Consider the following 8417-nt stretch of genomic DNA (forward strand, 5'->3'; position numbering starts at 1 on the left):
GACCGGGAAGGAATTAGACAGTGGGTGGATGATGTCCATGACCCCTTCCCAGGCCATGCTAGTCTGAGGCCACCCGATCAAGACAAGCTCCACCCCTTCAGAAAAGGTCCCCCGGGCCCCGCCTCCACCTCACCAATCTCCTTTCGCAACAGTTGTCTCCATGGCAACTGAGATTACCACACTGCCCCTTCCCCCGTCCCTGTCTGACCCCGAGGTCCAACCAGGCAAGAGGCAACACTCCAGACTCCAAACGTTTGAATCAGCCAAACCTGTGTGAGACATCCCGACTTCAGGAAGAGCATCCGTGATCCGCTGCTGCCCTCCGGCTGAGGGGAGTCTGCATGGGCATGTGGACGGGGGCATCCCCCAGGGAGATATGGGTTTCGGGGAGGCTGTAAATTGAGGACACAAGCTCAGGAAAGGGTCTTAGAGGCCAGACCTGCCCAGCAAAGGGAGGGAGGGGAACGGTCTCACTCCCTGAAATGCTGGGGAGGGTTTTCCAAGGCCAGTGATCCCACTGCAGGAGTGGTAAGATGGGAGGGGCATAGACTGAGCACGACCTGTGGACAGACCACTGTACTGAGTTCTGGGAAAGCTCTCCCAGCTGGGAAGCAGGTCTCTCCCTCAGGATCTCCCCTCAGTGGGGGCAAAGCCTGGGGCAGATGCATCGGGAGCGATGAAATGATAAAACACAACACAGGCAGACCCCCGATGTGGTGGCGGGGGCTGGGGCCAGGGGAGAGAAAAAGCAGAGGAAACTGGAGGGGTAACCGCCATCCCCACAGACTGTAGGTTTTCCCACCCAATGGTTTTCTTTTCAGAGCACCATGGCAGAGGGGAGCAGGCAGCCTCCCACCCAGAGGGGATTCTGGAAGGGTCTGTGGAGAGCACTGTAAGTATGAGGGGAAAGAGTAGGAAGGCCTGGAATGGAGGGAGGGAGGGAGGGAAGGAAGGAGGTGGCGGGGAGAAGATGGGGAAAGAGCAAGTCAAGGGGGATGGCCTCACTTTTTTCCCTTATATGCATTCATTCAATCATATTGATCGAGCGCTTACTATTTGCAGAGCTGTGTACTAAGTGCTTAGGTAAGTTTGGTACAGCAATAAAGAGAGACGATCCCTGCTCAAAACGAGCTCACAGTCTAGAGGGGGAAGGCAGACATAGATACAAGTAAACCGACATCAATTCAAATAAATAAAATCAGTGTAACTTTGGGGATAGAGCATGGGGCTGGGAGTCAGAGAATCCAGTTCCACTCCAATTTCTACCGCTTATCTGCCCTTAGACTTTGGGAAAGTCAATTAACTTCTCTGTGCTTTAGAAAGTTTATCTGTGAAATGGGGATGAAGGCTATGAGTCCCAAGTAAGTCATGGACTGCCTCCGATCTGATGAGTTTGCATCCAATCCCAGCGCTCAGTACAATGGCTGGCACATAGTAACTGCCAATCAAACACCATGAAATAGATTGAGAAAATACTGACTGGAGAGGATTGTTTTGTGCCCCACTCCACTCCCTGGTGGTCTCCACTGGGAGAACTCTGAGGGGACAGTCAGTGTGCAGGAAAAATCAGGTGATGGGAAGAGTGGACCACAAAGGAACTGGGCCGGAGGGTGAGTGGGTTGAAGGGGAAAGGGCCGGTGGGGAGTGGACCCGGGGGGAGAATCGACAGGAGGTCTGGCCTCAAGGCCCTCTGGGGCCCAGATGGGGCCTAGTCAGCCCTGGATCGTCGGCTTCACCAGTCCAGAGGAAACAAACCCACTGCATTGGGGGACCGTAGGGTCATGAGGTGTGTCCCCACTCAGAGCCCCCTCTGTGAACTGCACTCTACCTGCCTTGCCCTCAAAGGCCTCATCCCATCCTTACCCAGCCCCATCGCTGCCCCTCAACCGTGACTGACCTCATCACCGATTCCCCGGACACTGAGCATTGGCTCCATGATTTATTTTGCGAGGGGAGGAGGCGGGTGGAGTCCATTTAATTTGGCACTTCCAGGAGTCCATTCGCCATGGCCGGCTATCAATCGGAACATGACAGCAACGTTGGGGAGGAGCGCCTGCAGTGAAATGTCCCATAGAGAAACACCTCCCTCAAGGGGGCTCAGGGTGAGGGATGTAGTGAGGGGAAGGCAGAGGTGTTTTCCGACGGCCCTTGGGCTTGTCAGAGACCCTGTTCAGGTGAGGCTGGAGCTAGGGGCAGCGGTACAGGGAGGAGATGACCCAGGAGATCCTGGAACCTAATTCTCCGTTCTTTCGGCCTCCACAGCTTCCATCATCTGGCCGCCATGAGGAATCCAAATAAATTATTTGACATATGTTGAATCGTACCAGCAGAGGAGGAGGAGAAGGCAAAAGAGAAGGTGGAGCAGGAGAGCCCATCCTGCCACCTTTCCCGAACCAGCCCTCCCAGGGAGCACCTCCAGGACACAACCTCATCCTGCCTTTCACCCCAAGCCCCAACCTTGGCCTCCCGTCTTGGCCATTGCCTCAGGATCTGACCTCAGCCTGCACTCCAGGCCATCTCCCCAATATCGGACCTCAACCTGCCCTACCGGCCCTTGCTCCAAGAGGCAACTAGAGCCCGACCTCCTGGCCATCACCCCCAGGCAGCCCCTCTGTGGCCATTTCTGCCAGATCTGCCCTCAGCCTGCCTTCCGAGTGATCACCCCCAGAATTCCACCTAAGGCCGAACGGATGCTAGGCTCTTTTTCCTAGGGTTTGGGCCACGGGGCAGAGAGGTGAGCTCCCTGCCACTCCCACGTTGGAGACCACACGGGATCTGTTCCCAACCCTTCTGCCCCTGTCTTCCGGGAGCCACAGGATCATACACGTGCCGCCTCTGGGCCGCCATGGCCGCCTTCCTCACCCCTCCTCTCCTTGATATCGTCCCTGTAGTCCAGGGCATTAAGGACCCATCTTACGGCATCTACCCTACTGTTTAAGATGCCTGCAGCCATTTTCCTCACCCCATACCTCATCACCACATGGGAGAGATTCTCTTGCCCTGACCCCTGGCCCCATCTTCCCTGCCTCCTGCCCAGGGCACGGCCTGCCCTGCCTCACGGTCCAACCATCCAAGACACCTCCCCCCGATCAGGGATGATCCCCAGTGACCCCACCTCCTTTCCTGCTTAGGTTCCCACCTCATCACTTTGATCTTCGGCCCGGGCCAAGGCCATTCCCGCTGACAAGTCCCAGAACAAAGAGCCCTGTGGACATCCGAGCCGGCCTCGTGGCATTCGTTCGGCACTTTCCCAAGTGTCTCATGCTGTACTGAATGCAGGAGTAGAGAAGATTTATTCAGATTTCCTACAGTCCCCATCCAACGTGGGTCTCAGAGTCTACTTGAAAGGGAGGAGAGCTAATTCACTCATCTATTATACAGGTGAGGAAACTGAGGCCTAGAGAAGCTAAACGTGAAGTCCTACATTTGGCAAGTTGTAAAGGCAGATAGAGAACCCAGGTTCTGTGACTCCCAGTTTAGCCAGCAACCACCTCCCACGAGCAGCCCAGAGGCATTCCTATTAGAGAACATCCCTAGGAAAAGATCCCTACGAAAGGACCCTTTCATTGCCCTGGAATAATTACCAATACGAGAACGAGATGACACTTCATGAGGTCCACAATATCGCAGTTTACAGGCTCACCCACCGGTGCAGAGACCAGTGGACCACTGCCCTCGGAGCAAATACTCCAGCCTACCCCGCTGGGGAGATGTCCAGTCCTGGGATAGTGATTTCTGCTCTTGACCACACCCACCCTCTGGGCCGACCATGGTCCCGGTGGACACCAGATATAACTTCTGTAGTGACTCATATTGGCACAGTCCACGTGCGCCGACAAGCAGATGGGATGACCTGAGTCTGCACAAACTGTCTGTTGGGCCGGTGTTGGGGGATCCACACCTCTCTTCTTCTCCAGTCACATCCCTCCCCGGTCACTCTGAAAATGGCTGCTGGGGCTGAACCGCAGAACTCAGCAGCGGGGGCTGGGTCTGATGGCAAAAAAACACTAGGTATTGAAATGTCTGGAGTCCTATCCAGGCAGGCCAGAGGGCATACAAGGTGGAAGCTGAATGTTATCCAGGGCATCAAACCAGATAACTGCCCTTTGCCTCCAGGGGACATGAGGGCCCCCAACCTCTTCATGACCCTGTTTTCTTAATGTGTCATTTTTTCCTTCTCTTATCCTGCTCCCTTTTCCCCCATATATTAAAATTCATTATGTATTCATATTAATGTCTATCTCCCTTCTCGGGATTGCATCTGGAGTGGTTCCAGTACTCTGACATTCTGACGAAGGGAGGGAGAGTCAAGCAGAGGCCTACTCATTCCGTTCCTAACTTGGGCAGTGGCTAGCGAGTGAGTGGCAGGCAATATGCTACACGTCAAAACTCCCCCATGCTGGGCAGCAGTGGCAAGGGAGAGAGTTGAAGGCAGAGACTCAAGTTGACTGCTCAGAAGGAGGCACCAGGAAACAACATCTGGATTTTTATCAAGAAAATTCTACGGATCCACTACCAGAACGATGGCAGGTGGAGGTGGGGCATTCTGGGAGAGATGTGTCCATGGTGCCATGGGTCCGAGACGACAGGACAAGAATGCTTGTCTCCCAAACTAGAGTGCAATCTCATTATGGGCAGGGAATGTGTCTGCTAATTCTGATGAATTGTAATAATTCATTAAGTGCTTACTATGTTCCAGGCACTGGACTAAGCCCTAGTAGAGAAGCTGCATGGCTTAGTGGAAAGATCTCCGGCTAGGGCATCAGGGGTCATGGGTTCCACTCCTGGTTCTGCCACTTGTCAGCTGTGTGACTGGGCAAGTCATTTAACTTCTCCATGCCTCAGCTACCCCATCTGTAAAATAGGAATTACGACTGTGAACCCCACTTGGGACAACCTGATAAACTTGTATGGCCCCCTGCAATTAGTATAGTGCTTGGAACTTAGTAAGCTTTTAGCAAATAGCACCATTATCATTATCATTATTCTCCTGAGTGCTTAGAATACCATTCTGCACATAGTAAGTGTTCAATAAATGAGATTGATAGATTGATTTTACCCCTTCCCCTTACTCATTTCCCATTCCGTTGCCGCAGAGGAAATGAATGGGCAGGAGGAAAGTCAGCAAATGGGAATCACCAAGCCTGGTGATCAGTGAGCTAGAGATTAGACAAGATCCCTGCCCTCAAGAAGGTGACAATCTATTCTCTGTTCATAGCACAGTGCTCAACGCTTGGGTGAGTACTTGTCTGTTGTGTGACCTTGGGCAAGCCACGTAACTTCTCCATGCCTCAGTCTCAACTGTAAAATGAAGGTTACAAAGTTGTTCTGGATGGCTACCACAGTAATCCAGGCATTTATCCCGTCCTGCCTTAATTACTGTATCACCCTCCTCATTGACCTCCCTGCCTCCAGTCTCTCCTCTCTCCAGTCCATAGGTCACTCTGCTGCCCGGATCATTTTTCTACAGAAATGTTCTGCCCATGGTTCTTCACTTCTTAAGAACCTCCATGCCTGCAGTGTACAACTAAAAGTTATACAGCGTCAAATGGAGTTCTACAGGGAACCCCAACTGCCCGATGTTCAGGCGGGATTCCGGAAAAAACGAGGGACGTGAGGTGTTCTGCTGAAGTCCGTTGGATAACTGAAGTGAAAATTGCAATATATTTTTAATATATTGAATATCAAAAGGAAGTCAGCGTGTGCTTTATTGATTATAGTAAGGCCTTTGACTGCATGGATCACGAGAAACTCTGGGGCACATTATGGATAGTGTGCATACCGGACCATTTAATCGCATTTAAACGGAACCTGTATGACAAACAGGAGGCTACAATAAAACCAGAATATGGAGAAACAGATTGGTTTCTCATCAGTAAGGCTGTAAGGCAAGGATGTATCTCAACGCCTTTTCTGTTCATCCTTTAAAACACTGAATACCTAATGAGAGAAGCCGGTTTATATTAAAAGTTGAGAAATGGAGCAGAAAGATGGGGCTATATTGGAACATCAGGAAAACAAAGATCATGACAACTGCCACTTCGAAGACAATAGGAGTCGATGGAGAGGAGGTTGCAATAGATGACAATTTTTCTATCCTGGGATCGATAATCAATAATAAAGAAACTAGTAACCAAGAAATACGCCCAAGATTAAGGTAAGGGAGACTTGCTATGAAGAGCCTGGAAAAAGTTATGAGATGTGCTGATGCAACAATTGCCACAAAAATACAAATTATCAACTCTATGGTGTTTCCAGTATCACTGTATGGATCTCAAAGCTGGACAGTGAAAAAACAGGAAAGAAAGAACATCGATTCTTTTGAAATGCGGTTTTGGAGAAGGCTTTTGCGAATAGCATGGATTACCTGTAAAAAAAACAAATGGATTTTGGAGCAAATTAAACCAAAGCAGTCTTTGAAAGGCCAAATCACTCGACTTAGATGAGCACATGTTGGACACATAATCGGGAGGACCGATTCTCTGAAGAAGACACTAACGCTAGGAAAAGTCCAGGGAAAATGTGGAAGAGGCAGACCAGCAGTTGGATGGCTAGAGACCGTAACGGCAATAACGGAAAAACCATTAGAAAGATTGACAATTATGGCAGAGGACAGGACGTTCTGGACAAAGTATTTCCGTGGAGTCGCTACAGTTAGGAAATAACTTGAAGGCACTTGATGTTGTGTTTAGTACTGTGCTCTACACACATTAAGTGCTCATTACAATTGAATTAATTGAATGAATGAATGAGTGAATGAATGAATGAAAAGTGCTCCTTACAGAGCTCTGCAAACTTGAAATGTTCAGTAAATACCACTGATTGACTGACGAAGAAGGAAAAGGGCAATTGCACTTGAGTGACTGCTTAGGTCATCAGGCTGGAAGATGTGTCCATTAGGATTTTGGGAGGATATCAGTACATTGGTACCTAAGTGGTACAGAAGTGCTTAATTTATTTATTCATTCATTTACTTGTGTTTATTGTGTACGATACTACAGTAAACAGACACATTTCATGCCAACGATTAGTTTATGTGGGGGGAGGCAGATATTAATACAAAGAACCAAATTTCAGATATGTACATAAGAGTGCAAGGCTGGGAAGAGGGAAGAACAAAGGGAACAAGTCGGGGTGATAAAGAAGGGTGTGGGAGAAGCAGAAAGGGGGACTTAGGAAAGACCTTTTGGAGGAGATGTGCCTTCAATCAGGCTTTGAAGTGGGGAGAGAAACTGTCTCTCAGATTTGAGGAAGGAGGGGGATGAAGACCAGAGAGAGGATGTGGGCAAGAGGACGACGGTGAGATAGACGAGATGGAGGCACAGAGAGGTTAGCATTAGGTGAGAAAAATGCACAGGCTGGATTGTAGTAGGAGGGTAGTGGGAGAGGTAGGAGGGGGCAAGGTGATTCAAGTACTCTGTAACAGTTGGGGGATAAAAGTTAGAGGATTAGAAATTAATCAAATAGGCTGTCCCGGGAGAGATGTGATTTCAGAAGGTCTTTGAAGATGGAGAGAGCTGTGGTCTGGCAGAGTGAAGTGGCAAGGATTTGTAGGCAGGGAGAAAGTGTGATCAAGACCTACCCGTAAGGAAAGATGGGAATGAGGCAACATTAAGTCAAGAGAGGAGGCAAAGCCATACAACCGGAAATAGACTCAGAGTTTGGAAGGCGGGAGGCGGACATCCAAAAAAGTAAATGGAAATCAGTAGCATCATTATAAATAAATGGAATTATAGGTGTATGCACATCATTAATAAAAATGAATAGAATTATAACTATGAATATGCACATATATACACAAGTGCTGTGAGGCAGGGAAGAGGGGTAGAGCAAAGGGAGCAAGTTGGGGTGATGGGGGGGTGGGAGAATAGAGGATAAGGGGGGCTTATTCTGGGAAGACCTCCTGGAGGAGGTGAGCCTTCAGTCGGGCTTTGAAGGTGGTAAGAGTGATTGGTGGATTTGAGAAAGGAGGGCTTTCCAGGCCAGAGGTCGGACATGGGCCAGGGGTCAACGGGGGGATAGGCGAGGTCAAGGCACAGTGACGAGGTTAGCAGGAGCAGAGGAGCCGAGTGTGTGGGCTGAGATGGAGAAGGAGAGAAGCAAGGTGATGTAGGAGGGGGCAAGGTGAGGGAGAGCTTTGAAGCCAGGAGTGAGGAGTTTTTGCTTACAGTCTAGGGGAGGTGTTTCACACACACGCATTTATATATATATAAAAATAAATATCCATATAAATGCAAACACATACACACAGGCATATAGGTGTACATCCAGATAGATGCATATATGTGCACATATATATTTATATCTCTGCTCAGCCCTTTTATATACATGCAAAATGAACGGTACTTTCAATTAATTAGCCTGAGTCCTCTGTATAGATATTTGTAAGCTTACTTTCCCCAGTAGAGGAAAAGCTC

At 49.5% G+C, this 8417-nt stretch overlaps 1 long non-coding RNA gene across 1 annotated transcript; it reads left to right on the forward strand.

Moving 5' to 3' along the window:
• Nucleotides 1-220: 220 nt before the first annotated feature.
• LOC114808935 lies at nucleotides 221-5690 on the forward strand. The gene is made up of 3 exons (XR_003756690.2): nucleotides 221-892; nucleotides 2263-3381; nucleotides 5432-5690. It is a non-coding gene; the product is annotated as an uncharacterized LOC114808935 (long non-coding RNA).
• The last annotated feature ends 2727 nt before the right edge of the window (nucleotides 5691-8417 follow it).

The sequence above is a fragment of the Ornithorhynchus anatinus genome, unplaced genomic scaffold (assembly GCF_004115215.2).
Source record: "Ornithorhynchus anatinus isolate Pmale09 unplaced genomic scaffold, mOrnAna1.pri.v4 scaffold_608_arrow_ctg1, whole genome shotgun sequence".
NCBI lineage: Eukaryota > Metazoa > Chordata > Mammalia > Monotremata > Ornithorhynchidae > Ornithorhynchus > Ornithorhynchus anatinus.